Source organism: Condylostylus longicornis, unplaced genomic scaffold, assembly GCF_029603195.1.
Source record: "Condylostylus longicornis isolate FDR11 unplaced genomic scaffold, ASM2960319v2 ptg000030l, whole genome shotgun sequence".
NCBI classification, from domain to species: Eukaryota; Metazoa; Arthropoda; class Insecta; order Diptera; family Dolichopodidae; genus Condylostylus; species Condylostylus longicornis.
The window spans coordinates 9,231,598-9,248,065 of NW_026577999.1; the positions used below are offsets into that span (position 1 = coordinate 9,231,598).

Below are 16,468 nucleotides of genomic sequence, written 5' to 3' on the forward strand. Positions count from 1 at the left end.
GCAGATACACGTAGAAAATTATAAAAGCATTACAATTTCTCTTTAAAAGTATTTAAAGATGGCTCCTTTGAGAAGAAAATCAACAAAACAAAATCAAAAAAATTAAAAACAAAAATATCCTTTTTTTTCCTATTATATTTCTTGTTCTTTTTACCATTTTTAGTTTTGATATCAATCTTATAAATAATTTAAAAAATCAGGTGACAAAAAAGAACTGAAAATAAAAATCCTTAGGTTATGTACTCTTAATTTTTTTTTTGTTTTGTTTTGTATGTTTTAGCAAATTAAAAAAGAATAAAATCAAAAAAAGGATATTTTTTTTTTGGTTTACATTTTCTACCTTTTCTCTGTAATAATGAAAATTTCATTGGCTAAGAATTCTTATATTTTATATTTAATGTAATCAAAATGTTTGATATTTTGCCAAAAAAAAGGAGGTAAAACCCGAACATAAGAAAACACCACAGCAAGAAGATGAGAGCTAATGTATGAGGACAAATAAGATACATGCTCTTCTATATAAATATACTTTTATAAAGGGAAAATATTAAGTTATTGGGCAGCATACTTCAATTGATATTTGAGACCTAGTTTTTATAATATCCATATATGTAATCTTAATTTACTTGCCATTTATTGCTATGTACTTGAACTCTCAATAATATACGAAATTTTCTTCAAATTCCGACTGTACATGAAACACATGGAATTTATAGATTTGGTATTTATTTTGCCAAGCCTGTGTCTTTGGTAACATTGAGCATCTAGTTGTTATGTTAATAATTCTCGAATTCAGTTTGTTCATAGGAGATTATATTAGGATTATATTCATTGAAGATATACTCGATTGCTTTCGGCTCATAACTTTGAATACTACTTAATAATTGTAAATTCAAGAATAATGATTTTCGACTTTTTAAAAATTTCAAATCATACTTGTATATGAAACTCGATTAATTATATAATTTGTACACCCATACTAACTATAAAAGGACACCCACTTATTAAAATCCTTTCCCTAATAATACATTAAGTATATTGCAATTTTTGGTTTTTTTTTTATTATTATTTTAAATTTTTTTCTAAAGATAATAGCTATAGGTACTTTCTTTTATAATTTACTTAATATTTTGTATACATACACAATGTACATATATAGAAATAAATTGAGGGAAAACTCTACCGTAAGTTTTTTTCTTTTTTAATGTTTTTATAACTTTTATAGTGTCCTTTTTTTATTTTAAATTTATAACTGCAGAAGTTAAATAAATATATTATGGTGTATTTATTTTGCCTGCCCACAAAATAGGTTAATGTATATTGTGGTCTATATATATGTTTTGTGTAGAATATAGAGTCTCTATATATATTAAAATATTTATGTATACATATATACATTAAGAAGGGTCTTCTTTTTAAAATATTATGTAAATTTTTAATTTAATTGCTAATTAAAGTTATATTTTTAGAAAATATTTAAAAAAAAAAAAATAAACTGTATACGTAGATATTTAATAAATTTTTAATTTTTCAAATTAAATAAATTAAATATTATTATTATTTGTTGATTTTTGTTTTAAAAAATCCCATACACACACACAAAAACTTTTTTAATCAAAAAAAAATTTTTTTTAAACTAAACAAAAAAAGAAAAGTTTTTTTAATTATAGAAATTAAAGAACTCCTTCAGAAAATGTGTTATACTTAGATATTAATCGATAGGTCCGCTCGTTCATTAGATTTATTTAAATTATTTTTTAAGAGTAATATACGGTCATGTTATACCGTACATATATAGTATTAGTGACCTTTCATTATTTACAAAAGAAATCTTTTTTATTAAATTTTAATTTCTGTTAATCTTACATTTTTAATGCAATTCACATAAAATTAAATTAAATCACAATAGCTCATATGGTGATTTTAAGAGATGATCAAAAATTAATTAATAATTTGCATACTCGTATAACCTCATTATATATACTAAATTTAATGAAATATTCGAAATAATTAAAATTATTTTAATTTACTTGAATTAATTTAATTAATTTATTGACCTTGAATCATTGTAATTTTAATTATTTTTTAAGTATGAACTTTAATTATAATTATATCGTAAGTATATCGTAAGTATAATGCAAATTTTCTATATTTATGAATAACTAATAAAGAAAAGGCTGTAAATTTTTGTTTATACGTACATAAATTCAAATTAATGTTATTTTTAATTTTTGTTTTTTCACTTTTCGGAGAAACCATAAAAATAATCCTCTTTAGAAAATTAAAAAAACAAACAAACAATATTAATATTAAACATTCGAAGCAAAATACAAAATTTCAAGATTACTGACAATTTTATTTAAACTCATATTATGTACGTACTCTTACCCATTTGCTTACTTTAATCCCATTATTCATGCAGCTACCGTTCATTTTTTTTTTAAAGGTGTTTACCAATTATCAATATTTTTATAATGATATGATAGAGGATGGCCCGTAACTGATGTTAAAGCTCTCGCGGGGTAATCCCTTTGAATATTTTTTTGGAAATGAACTATTCGTAAGCTCAGACATCTAGTGGTAGTTTGGGAGGATTAAAAAAAAATTAAATTGAAAAAATTTTGTCTGACAAAAATGCATAGACAACTTTTTTCCTCAATTAAAAGACATACAAAATAGTATAATGTTCATGGTAAATGCAAGACTTACCGTTTTCGAATAATAACTGTTTAAATATGAAATTTTGAGCAAAAAAAAATAAAAGAAAATTTTATCCCCAAAAATTTTAAAACAATATTTTGTCTTACAACATTCGTTATTTAGTAATGCTGTGTAAGACGAAATTTTTCTAACAGCTTTTCTTTAACCCTACAAAACTACATCTAGAGTTTCAAGTTCACCCATACTCTACACAAACAATTTTTCTAAAAAAGTTTAAGGAAATAGTCCTCAAGAATTTAGCACCAGGTCTGGAACACACTGTACGCTTACACATTTAAGAAATAAATATGTTAAATTACCCCCTTATTCCACACGAATTTATCATAATATCGTACTCATATACCATTAAGTAAGTACATCAATAAGTGGGTACATACATACTTGTAATGTGTAATCTGATCACATTTGAGAATATTTTAAATTTTTCTCATTTACATTATAATTTTTAGTGCAATAACAGTAAGTTAATATATATATAAACGCTTCCTGTTCCTCTTTAAATTATCCACATGTTATATCTGTTATAAGAGTACAACAATAACAATAATATTCGCAATTATGTGTTTCTCTTGCTTTGTTTTTTATCTCTAAAATCTTTATTTTATTCTCTTTTTCCCAAATTTTTTTTGTTCTAGATACTCGTACAAAATTTTTTATTATTTTTCTTATATACTTAAATTTGTTTTTTTGTTTTTTATTCGTTTATGTTTCTTTTAGTGTTGTATTGAGTGCGCTAATGTCATTCTAAAAATGTATTGTTGTCTCTTATAAAAATTCAAGTCTTGTCTGGCCTCAAATAATATACTAATTTCTTTTATAGCCCACCAGAGGTATTTATGGATATAAAAATGCCCACATAATATTGTAAATGGAAAAGAGCATGAAAAAACCAAAAAAAAAGAAAAGAAATCAAATAAAATGGCAATAGTATGTTTTCTTATTCTTATAAAAATAAAATGAAAAAGGAACGACGAAGCACTCTGGTGTGAAAATTTCAAAGTGTCGCACGAATGCTAATCGACTAAAATGACAATAAAAGAAAACCAAGCAAAAAAATTGCTTTATTTTTATTGTATAAAATGCTAACAAATAAGTACTACATATAAAAATTGTGAATATTTTGTAGGTAGTAAGTCAACGTACACACTCGTATGTGTATGTACATACATATGTAAAGAAATCGTAATATCCTTATGTATTCATAAGAATAAATAAATAATTTTAGTCAGATGAACAATAAAACTAAAACCGAAAGTAGAAATTCAAAATTAAAAAAAAAGCCAATTTTATTTTTGGGAAGTCATTATTCGTTTTTTAATGTCACCTAAGCTTGAAAAAAAAATTTTTTTAATTTTTTTTGAATTTCATTGTTTTTTTTGTGAGCATATTTGCTCAAAGCTATAATTTTTACATTGTCCTTCAGAACACTTTTCTTTTTTTTTTGTGGCACATTAAAATAATTGAAAAAAAAAATGAGTTTGGATTTAAATTTTGTTAAATGAAAATTTTTTTGGGCGATCTTACTGTTTGATTTTTTTAAGCATGTTTCAGTATGAAAGTCAACATCAAATAGGCTTGGTATAATTTGTCAATTCACCATGGGTACTAGCAATCGAACAATGTTTCCAAAATCATTAGTAAACATGGGTATAATAAATGTTAATAAGGAACTAGATACATTTTTTCCTTTCATCTTTAATCGAAAAATCATGAATTAAAATATATTTTGATTAAATAATTTTATAAAAAACATTATTGGTAAATATCCAAATTATTCAAAAAATCGGAAACACGATCGCTTAATGTGCCCCACATACAAAATATCTCACGTCAAAGTTGAATTTGTTACGAAGTATGTCAGTATTAGAGACACATACCTTAATAGTCAAAATTTTATCATGTTTACAGCTGAAAAGGTTCCAAATTCCTGAATTTCGATGATACTTTTAAAAATTTTAAGCATTACGTAACCTCGTTCCTGTGTAGGTAGGAAACGCATTATAAAATATGGTTTGAACATCTCATTAATATTGTATGTGGCATTTAAAGCTGTAGTTTTCTCTAATTTAAACCCGGATCAACTAAATTTTAACTTAGTATCAGTTATATTCCTATCAGTCTGATATGGTTTAGCATTTATTGAGAAAAATACAGCAAACGTTTTGGTAATCAATTTAACTTCTTGAATAAATTGAAAATATTACAACAATCGTTAAAATGGTGTCTCTCTCTTCTGATTTATGGAACGGTTTAATTTACCAACCAAGCTCTCTTAACATTCGCAAAGATGAATGAGACCTGGAGAATACCATATGGAATCGCTAAATGCATAGTTTAGCAATATCATATGAAATGAGAACGCTATAAGTGAAAAATATTGAAAATATTTCATATTATATTTATTCTTTGGGTTTCATCGTTAACATTATACACTTACTTAGAATTCTGTATGTAATATACTTAGGCTTATACAAAGACTAATCCAAATAATTCAATATTGTTTTTTTATGTGTGTTCAAAAGTGTATTTCTTAACGTTTTTTTTTTTAGTTTCAAAAAATTTCGCTTCTTGTTTTTTTTTGTTTAAAAAGCGGATTTTATCACTTATAAGGATGCATTTCTTATGCATTTATGTCTGCTTAATACCAAAAAAAAAATAGTTACACCATTATGTAATAAGTATACAAAATGAAATTGCAGTTGTCAATATCAATTATAGGAATTAACCCTATTGCTTTGTTTTTAATTAATTAAATATTCTCGTAATAATTTTCAATTAATTTTCTTTAGAAGATTAACTATTATAAAATTAATTGAAAAGAAATTAAAATTGGGGATGAGTCTTCAAAAGTCTACATTATATTGATAAATTCAATTACTTATGATTGTATTAGAGTTATTGTAGATGTAGATTCAACCAAAAATAAATTTTGGAGGATGATATAGATGCCACACAAGCATGGAATGCTAATTGCAATATCGGTGGCTGGAAGAATAATAGTCATTCATCAATAGACCCATCACCTTATCCAAGAATTGATAATCCATAGTAAATTATGCCTTCATTAATTAAGTGACTAATTTAAAAATAGTATGAGTAAACACATTATATTTATTGGTATATAAATTGGACCAATTACTTATGATAATTTACAAAAAAAAAGAATACAATGAACAACGTTTTATTTATAACACAGTTACTTTTAAACGTAATTATAATAACATTATATTTTTAATAAAATAACTCCAATGAGGAAAATTGTAATTGATAAATTATGGTAGTAATATATATTAATGATATTACATTAAGTTGACAACGTGTGTATATATGTGTACTATATTATAATTAATTTACAATACAGGAAATGACGACCTCATATCGTATTACTTAACGCGCTTTTTCCTTCACAAGTTCACATATAGTATTCACGTAGAACACATTTAAAACTGTCAAAAAGGATAATTCTATTTCAGTGCACTCGTACATCTCTCTCAACTCTGGTAAAATGAATGAAGTGAACAGTGATAGGATCAAATATCATACTTCATAAAAGATTTCCTATAAATTTATGTAAAGATTTATACATATACGTATATGGGAACAGTGTTCATACATACTCTGTTTTCATACATGCATACACGTAGTTGTAGCGTAAATAAAAAACGTTCTACTTTAGTGTACATTTTTTTTTAATTATTGTTTTTTTATGAAATTTAATGTTCGTTTATTGGTATCGTTTATTTTTTAGGGAAACAGTTTGCTTGTCAATCAGTTATTTAAGTTTTTTAAAGTGAGTAAAAAAGACAAAAAAAAAATTCTCCAATAAACCATTTTGCATATTTGTTTTTTTTTATGACAAACTCTCTCTTTCTGGCTTTAGTATAGCCAAAATGATAAAAAACAAGTATGCACGTAATTGGAAAAATGAAAAATGTAAAATTAAAGAAAAATGAAAAATAAAATGGTAAAATGGTTGTCGCAGCTAATAAAAAAAAAGGTTTTTGTCTTTAATTCTTGTAACCATTCTTCATTTTGTAATGGAAACCTTTCATTGTCAATGAATCAATTCTCTTGCATCCGTAATATTCATTATACGCTTATAACATTTTAAATTAAAAGGAATGAATAGGGACAGAAATGTAAACATGGCCCTGGTAAAAGTCTAGTCAAATTGACATCTGATCCTGTTATGGTACAATTTTTAAGTGGCACTGATGAGCGTATTCATTCATGAATCGCCGATTAGCTTCGGGACGTACCTCCATGCACTAAATGGGTTGATTCAAAGAGATTTAAATCTCATCTGCGATTGGACTGCTGACTACTAGCTAGTTTTTCGCCGGAATCTAAGTTCTCGGGCCTTATCTTGGATTCTAAGCTAAACTGCAGGTCCAAATCACGTCCGTCTATTTAAAACTGATAAGCAAAATTCAATATATATGACAATAATGAGGAGTTTTCTGCTCTACTCCCAAAGAAACTCTCGCGATGCTTTTCTAACATATTCTGATATACATTCGGACGAAGCAGATGATGGTGGAAATAGTCGTATGGCTATATTTTACTATCGCTTCTTTTACGAAGAGTTTCGGCACTTCAATCCCGCCTAAGCAAACCTGCTGGGAAAAAGCAACATGCGACGTAAATATATTCATTTCTACATTGATGGATGTAAGCTTAATAACAGGCTTGAGGCGGGTTTCACTTCGAGTTTTTTCACTCTTCCGGACCACAGCAACATCTTTTAGGTGGAAGTGTTTGCAATAAACGAAGTTATGCACTTGTTGGACGAGAACGTGATATGCTGCAGAGAAATGAGCATTCTTACCGAGTTATAAGAGCGTTGCAATTAAGAAACATTCAATTCTAGAATGGTACAAGACTGCAAGTCACTTCTCAACGAGATGTCGGATTTGATCGAAATTGACCTGATTTGGGTTTCAGGATACGGCGGAATTCAAGGAGACTGTAGGGCGGATAAGCTCGGGAGCTTTGGGGATACTTTTGTGGTTTCACCTAAAAAAAGGGCCTTGGAATACCTCTGAGTACGTGCTGAGTACGTACTAGTTTTTGTTTTAGTTTTTTTTTTTTTAAGGTGGGGGATTTTGTTGATCGGGTGGGATCACAACGGCTCTATATGGTGTATGTGTGCCTTACAGTAGCTGCATCAACCTAACTTTTCCTAACCTTCATGATAACACAATTTTCATTCAAAATATCTTAGAGTTGTAAAAAATTAAACACAAAAATTATTTCTTCGTTTCTTATCTTAAACTACTCTAAATACACACACTTACATATTCATATATATATTTTATGTATGGTAACTTTTTTTTTTTCACTGTAAACAAATTTTTGTATACAATTCAATTTTGTTTTTTCTTTTAGTAATTTTTTGTCTCGTTTCTTTTTTCTCTTTCATTAAATTGGTTTGACAAAACGTCAGTATAAATTTAGAATTTACACAAATACTTAGTATAAAGAGACAAGAAGTTTTTCAAATATAGTTTCAGTTAATTAAATTAAAAAATAAAGATTGAAAATAACAATAAAAAAAAAAAATAAAAAAAAAAAGAAAATAAATTTGATATTTTTTGTCCTTGTCATCATCTTAATTGTGGTTTTTTTTGTTTTTACTATTTGAAATAAAATTGAACAGAACAAATTTTTTGTACTCCAAATTTTTGTGTTTTTTTTTTGTTGTTTTTTTTTTTTTTTGCCTGTAAGGATATATAGGAAATATCGAATAACAATAATAAAAAAAAATACCAAGTTATAAATTCTAATTTTTTTTTCCTGTTTCTTGGATTTTCTTTTGTTTTTTTTTTTTTGATAAAATTTTTAACAAACAATTATACAAATATACTCCTATTGTGTGAAAATTACAATAAAATTAATGTGATAATTTTAAAAATTTTCTCTTTAAATTTTTAAATTAAATTCTATTTCAGTTTTGTTGCAAAAAATTTATAATTTTATTTGGGATTAAGGATAAAAAGAGGAATTTGAAATTTTTTTAATATCTAATTCGTCTTTCCTGTGTGTAAGTTTATTCCTATACTTGTTTTGCTTTCAAAATCTAATAGTGTATAAAATAAAATTTTAGACCGGTGACTGCTATTTATGACTGTTCAATACTAAGATGTTAAAATGACTCGTTGTTTTTTAATTAAATATATTTAACTATGTTTAGCAAATAGAAATATTTAAACAAATTGAGAAATTTATTATGTTATTTTAAAAATTTTTCAAAATTTAAAAAGAGAAATTACTTATTCTTGAATACAGCCACTGTATACCAGACTTTATACAAAAAATCAAATTTTCGGATAGTTCATTTCTATAAATTTCATTGTCAAACTACGAATTTCATATTTTGGAAATATGCCGTTTTGAATGAGGAATCCAACTAGTGTTAAATTTTATCCCATATTGAACGAATTTTGTAGTATTTATGTATGTGCATATATTAAGGAAATAGTGTAGTAAATCTTAAAATTGTTTAGTTTATATAAAACTGTTAAAATATTGTTTAAAAAGTTTTAATCCCAATTTTTCGAGTAAAAAATTATTTAATTTATTTTTGACAATATTTTGTCACATACTCAATTTTTAAACAATACAAATTCAAATTCATTAAATTTTTATATTCAATATTATATACATTTAAAATATACACATGTACATATGCAAATGTATATTAATTATATACTGAAACGAATACTAATAGAATTAAAAAAGTTTTATGGTTTCACAATTAGAAACTTAAGAAACTAGAACATTTAATATGTGTAGGAGAATTTAGTTTTGCATATGTTATATTTTTATGTATAACACATTCAAAATATAATAAGTAATTGCCTGTATATATCCCAAAAAGAACTATAACTGTATTTTATTATTTCTAACTTTTAAAACTGTGTTTATCGTAAATTCGTATACATATGAAAATTACGATATTTTATCAAAATAATTCAATTAATTTATTTTATAAAAATAATTTTTTGCTGCGTAAAATAATGAAGAGGATTACAAAATTTAATTAAATTTGAATCTATACTTTAATGTTCTTAATATTATTTATTTCTTCGAATAATGCTAACGTGTACGTAATTTTCATTTATCTTTTAAATAATTAAAATTTTTGTCATATTTCTTCATTCACCATATTATTTTATCATATACACATACATCAATTAATTTTCTTATACAAGTAGGTATATAACATTAATTCTCCTATATATTGTCTATTTACACCTGAATGAATTTTAAATTAAGAAATACCTGTATACAGATGCAAAATCAAAAATTCTTCGAAATTACTTTTGCCTTAAAACAATATTAATGTGCACATGTTATTTATAATTTTTTCCTGTAGAAATTCGGGTAGTAATGCTTAGAGAAGTAACCTACTAGAATGCGAAAAACTCAATTGTCCTATTCACCATACCATTCAAATCAGGTTCAAATGTTATTATAACAAATTTTTAATTAAAATTTTCCTGTATTAAAAAATTTTTTTTCTAAATTTAGGGGCAATTTACAAATTAATACTTTTTAAGTGAAATTTTGATAATTTCATCATTTTTATGGTTAAACTCTAACGAAATGAAAAAAAAAAATTTTAAATTGTAAGCAATCTGGTCCAACCTATAGCCGCATTTATTTCTGTAAAAATTAACCCGGATATTATTCCAAAAATTTGGTAACCCTTTATATTATAATGCAAAGCAGACCCACATGAATTTATTATAACTATAGCGTAATATGTATAGAATTTCACCGTATAACATATTGGTTTATTTAATTCATTTTTATTATAAATAAGTAATTGTTATTTTAGTATATAATATTATTAAATATTCTAAATATCATCGAAAAATCATGAATAAGAAATTATTGCGTGTTGTACCACACAAAGTCAATCTCTAATGAATTTGAAATTTTTTTATTGAATGAAATTTTCGAATTATATAGAAATAGTTTAGAATTATACATAACAAATAAGTATGTATGTATGTAATTATTTTTATTGATTTATTCTGTACAATATTACATATTTATTATATGGGTAGATATCATGTACAATATGTCTTCGTTAATTTTTTATATTTATGGTTTCAGTGGAAAAATGTCTGAAAATATTCTATGAGAAATGAAAAAAAAAACTGAAGAAAAATTGGAAAATTGTTTTGGGAAAATTGTACCTTCCTTCAAATTTTGAAATTCTAAAAGAAATATGTATAAGTCAAAAATTTTTGTTTTTTTTTTTGTTTTGTTTACAAAAGAAATTTCCAAAGTCAGAAGGTCTTTTCCCTCTATATTCTTGTATGTTTATAGGTTCTTTTTTAATAGTTTCATTTCAAAACAAGGATATTATTGTAAAATAATGATATAAACAAACTATTCTGTCATAAATAAACAATATTTGGCGAATGTTTATAGTATAATTCAATATTAATATTCAAATATATTAAAACATAATCTAGTACCATAGATCCTTATAGTTTAGTTTTGATTTATTTATTGAATATTTTCTGTTTAAAAGAAAAATATGGAACTTATTTGATTTAGAAAGCATTTTAAAACGATGGAATGTGACAAAAAGAAAAAATATTTTGCTTTATATTTTTCTCTTGTATCGGAATTACTCTATATTATTATCCTTGCATTAATTTAATTCTTAATTGTATAAAATTATATATAGGCTTTTCATGTTATACAAAAATATTAAAGCAAATTAGATTTTTTATTTTAATTTTGTTATATTAATAATAAAAATATCTCGATAATTTTTTGAAATCAATAAGTATATTTTGTATAGCAAATTTGGGAAATTTAATATAACAAAAAAAAAATGAAATTTTTCCCATATACTTACTATAAAGACGTATGGTAACAATAAAGGACGATTTTCATATATTTTTAAAATAAAATATGATATTTTTTTTTATTGAGCATATTAAGGAGCTGAACAATAGTATTTAAGAATTAAATAAATAATTGATTCAATTAAGTGAAGATACAAGTGATTCAATTAAATTGTTATATGTGGCAAGAAAAAAATTATGTTAAATTTCCTGTGCAAATCCATGGATTAGAGAAAGCCTGTTGAAGGAAAAGTTATCAGATTTTTCCTGCATATAAATAAATGTTTATAACTTTAGAACCATGTGACATAGAGTAACCATTGGGGGCTGGTTTCACAAACAATTAATTTTTCTTTATTTTCGGTTTTACAATGAGTTTGATCTAAGCCATAGTTTTTGAGATGTAGCTCGTCAAAGTCAGAATTTTTGTTTCTTTCTCTGGGAAACAGAGTGTACATATACATAACAGGGTATATAACAGGGTATATATTTATACAATATATAAAATTTATTGTATAAATATTAAAAATGGAGGCTACAATTTTTATGGTGAATATTATTTTATGATGCTTCAAAATATTATTTATTCAACTTTAATCTTGACAACCTTGACGAAATTACTTAATATTTTTAAAATTCAAAGAACAAAATAAATAATTCTGTTAAATTAATAAAAAACAGGAGTTTCACTTAGTGTCCTGTGTCATTGAATTCTTTTACGCCATAAAACAATGTTGAATTTTTTTGTTTTACAAATTTTTGAAATTTTTTCGAGTTTTCTTTATTATTTTCACCTTAATTATTTTCTTATTTTCTAATATCCTACAAAATATTACGTTTCCTTTTTTGAAAACTGTACCATTACACTGTGTTAAATTATTCAATTATATACCTACATTATATTATGTACATACATATATTATGTATTTTATGTATAGTACGAGTATACATTCTATTCTGTTTATTTATTTATTTTTATAGTATTTTTTGTCACGTTTATTGTATGAAACTCACATTTTAAAGAAATTTATGTATAAATTTTGAATAAAAATATTCTTGTATAGAGTAGGTATACCCAATTTGTAAAGAGTAATTTGAAATTGTGACACAATATTGTATTAACAAAAATTTCAGTGGAACAGAAAAAAAACTATATGTTTTAAAGCATATCCTTTAAAGAGTTCACCTTATTTCAGCCTTTAAATTCGAAAAATACATTTTTAATAATTTAAAAACAAATATTACAGAATTTTATGAATGTTTTGTATTAAAAATAACGCAATTTAAAAAATAAGGCCCAACTGAAGTTAAAAATATGAAAAGACCATCAAACAGTTTACAACTGAAAGTAATTTGAGAATTTCTTGCTACAAATCCTTTATGCAAAAGTTCTCTTGCTATTCATATTTATAAATATTTTGAACTCTTATCAAACTAATAGGTAATGTTAAGTGTTTAAATCACCTGTTTTGAATTAACATTATTTAATTTATTATTTTATTTGAAATTATTTTAATGCAGGACTTATAATAGTTATAATAAATTCTTGTGTGACCAACAATACCGTACCTAAAATATAAGGGTATACATTTTCTTTAGTTATGCTTAAAATTATTAAATTTTTGTAAGGCAGATAAGATATACATTTATAGTGTTTGTTGTTCCAAAGACAAAAAAATATTGTGAACATAAACCTTAAGTGTTATAAAATACTAAACAATTAATATTTATGTCAATTTTTTTAAAACAAAAATATTTTTATTGGAGACGAATAAATTATTTAATACAACTTGCATATATTGTAATATTCATTTGATATTTTCTAAATTTGAAATTCTATAATACACTGGCAAAATATAATACCAGAAGTGCTAAAATTTAACAAAAATTTTTCATTAAAATTTATTAAAAATTCATAAAATATTTTAATGGCATTTACATACATAATAAACTACAATATTATTCTATTAAATAGAATTTAAATAACGAATGAAAATTTATATTAATTGATTTAAAAATGAATGAGTTAATTGATATAATATTGGAATTTTATTTTTCTTTGGAAAAAATATTTATTAATTTGAAAAACAATGGGAAGGGGTAGGGTTAATTGTGTCAATTCTGTGATGCCAATATGAATTTTATTATGTTCTATAAGATTCTCTTGATAGCTCATCCAAAGCCCTTAAAATAAGTCTCTTCTTCCGCATCAGTGACGGACAGACACAGAGAATATGCTCCAAGAATCTTCACCTCGGTAATACACTGTAACCTAACTATGTAATTCGATTTTTGTGCAACGACTTTCGTATTTGGAAAAATTACAAGGTACTTTTGCACGTTCGAGCCTCGTCCAAGAGACCTTCTTCTTCTGATTTCCTTATCCATAACATTTCTGATTTCCTTCAAGAGAAAACCAACCCAATTCATCCAACATATTGGAACCTCCACCAACCCTGGCCGAACAGGACAATCCGCCATCTCATTTCCCCGTATCTCGCTTTGTCCAGGAAGCCAGAAAATAGTAGTCTTGCATACATGCACGATACCATGAAAGCTGACTTAACTTGATAGCAACCGAGAGTCACACTCATTCACTGATCTAGTTACAGCCAACTTCGCAGCTCTGATATTTTTGTTAACATAAGTATTTTCATAATAAATTTTCTTGTAGCAAATATATGCAAAATTTGGGGCGGAAAATCTTAGGGGGTTTTTAAAGCCAAATTCACCACACATTTTGACATTACATTTTGACATTTCACCACACATCAACATTATTTCCTTTATTAACATTTATCTTTTATTCTTCACTTACTTTTACTTCTTTTTCATTCCATTTTTTATTTATATTCAGTATTGATCATATATAACCAAATTTTCTATAGTAAGTATACGTAGTATTTGCCTCAAACCAATGTGTAAATAATTTAAGCAAGTAAAATATTAATGTACATACATGATTCAAGTACCTAATACCTTTATTTTATAAGGATTATATTGGAATTTATTATAATATAAAAAATTTTAAGAATTTTCAAAATAAAAATCTAAAAGGAAGAAAAAATCTTTAAAGAAAATTTAATATAAAATTTATAAAAAGTTTTTCATCCTGTGCTTTCAAATTTCAAATTTTTATTAAAAAGAGCATAAACAAAATATTCTCTACTTTAATATATATATATAAATACTGTTATTTAATATAAATTGAATTAAATATGATTTGGGCTAATAATATGGCATTTTTATGGTATATTCTATATATTTTCATTTTAATTGGAAAACAAGAAGGATATAATATGCATGTTATATCGAAAATTACATTAGAAGCCGGGATGTAGCCACGATATGGTCGAAATTTCGATTCGACGTTTAAGAATAAATCATTTTAGTTTTGATTTTTTTTTAATTTTTAATGAGGTTTTTAAACGAATCCTTGGCCGAACAGAAATAAATTGAATAAAATAATGAATAAAATTCTAGCATGTCTGAATTCCAGCCAAATCCAATTCGACTTAAGTTTTCTTTAAAATTTTCACATATTAGTTATTTACACATTGTTGCATTTATTATTTTTAAATTTTAAAAATAATCTTTACAACTGATCGACAATCAGAATCATATGATTCAATAACATTAAAAGTCTTTAAGTATAGGAATAACTGCATATCTTACTATTTCCAAATAAATTTTTCTGGTTATCTGCCAACTATCTATAATATTATTATAAATATATTAAAAAAAAATATTAAAAATAAATTCAATTTTTCAAAATATAATGAAAGATTCAAAAAATTATTTAGCCCATTTGTTCATTGTGGTCTTTTGAAATATTTTTACATAACAAAACTTATACAATTTGCAATAATGTATAGTTTTACATAATATGTAGTGTATAGCATATAAAATTTTTGACATATAAGAATATCACTAACACATGTTCCCATACATATGTAAAATATTTTATATATACATTTTATGCAATTTTGTTTTTGCCCTAGATTAAAATTCTCGTCGTCTACTTTAATCTTTTAAATAAAATTATTTTAAATAACATGATAAGTATAGAGTATCCATACAGAATATTAAAATACTGCAACCAGAAATGTATATAATTATTTACAATTTATACAATTAATGATACCAGACTTGGAAGCAAATTTCCTTGAATATTTCCAAAATTAAAAAGAAATGTAGGTTAAGGGCTGTGATTAAATAACACAAAGTCTTAGCAAGTCATTTATTGCTAAGTTACAATTCTATTTTTCAACTGGACACAGAAATATTGCTTGGTGTTTCGAAAACTTCTCAAAATTATGAAATATTTCGAGCTAGAATTTTTGAATGCAAAAATATACTTCAGACGTTACAATTTGTAAATATTATAAAATGTGCTTTCATTCTTTAAGAAAAATCCCTATTTTTAAGGATTCATTATTATGCATATGCATTATATAGTATATAAATAATTTGTGTAAATGTAATCTGGTATAAGATGATGAGAAAAGTATATAAATGCATAAAACATTTAATAAAACTAACAACAAAATTTATTATGACAAAAGAATTTTTTTTTCACATGTTTTTAGGAAAAATAAAATTTTTTTTATTTCTAATAAAATATCCTTTTTGTATCTCTTTCAAAATTTTGGAATACGAGAAATAAAAGTTTGAAGATTATATTAGATTTTCTTTTTATAATGTGCAATTAATTTTATAACTTCTTATAATTTAAACAAGTTTTTAAGTTAAGAATGTGGAGGAAACAATAAAATTCTTTAATAAATTTATTAATAGTTAAAATAAATAAAAAATTTAACATTTCCATTTAAATTTTATTTGTAATTATAGTAAGGATTATCTTATATCATTGGATT

At 24.4% G+C, this 16,468-nt stretch overlaps 1 protein-coding gene across 2 annotated transcripts in view; it reads left to right on the plus strand.

Annotated features, from left to right (window-relative positions):
• The first annotated feature begins 8,679 nt into the window (after positions 1-8,679).
• LOC129608024 (RNA-binding protein Musashi homolog 2-like) overlaps positions 8,680-16,468 on the plus strand; it is a 77,529-nt gene continuing 69,740 nt past the window's right edge. Inside the window, exon 1 of one of the 2 annotated variants that reach the window (XM_055519326.1) lies at positions 8,680-8,764. The gene's annotated coding sequence lies outside the window, so the exon portion shown is untranslated. Of the gene's footprint in view, positions 8,765-9,701; positions 9,827-16,468 lie in introns of those variants that run through there. The other variant, XM_055519325.1, reaches the window with a different exon arrangement.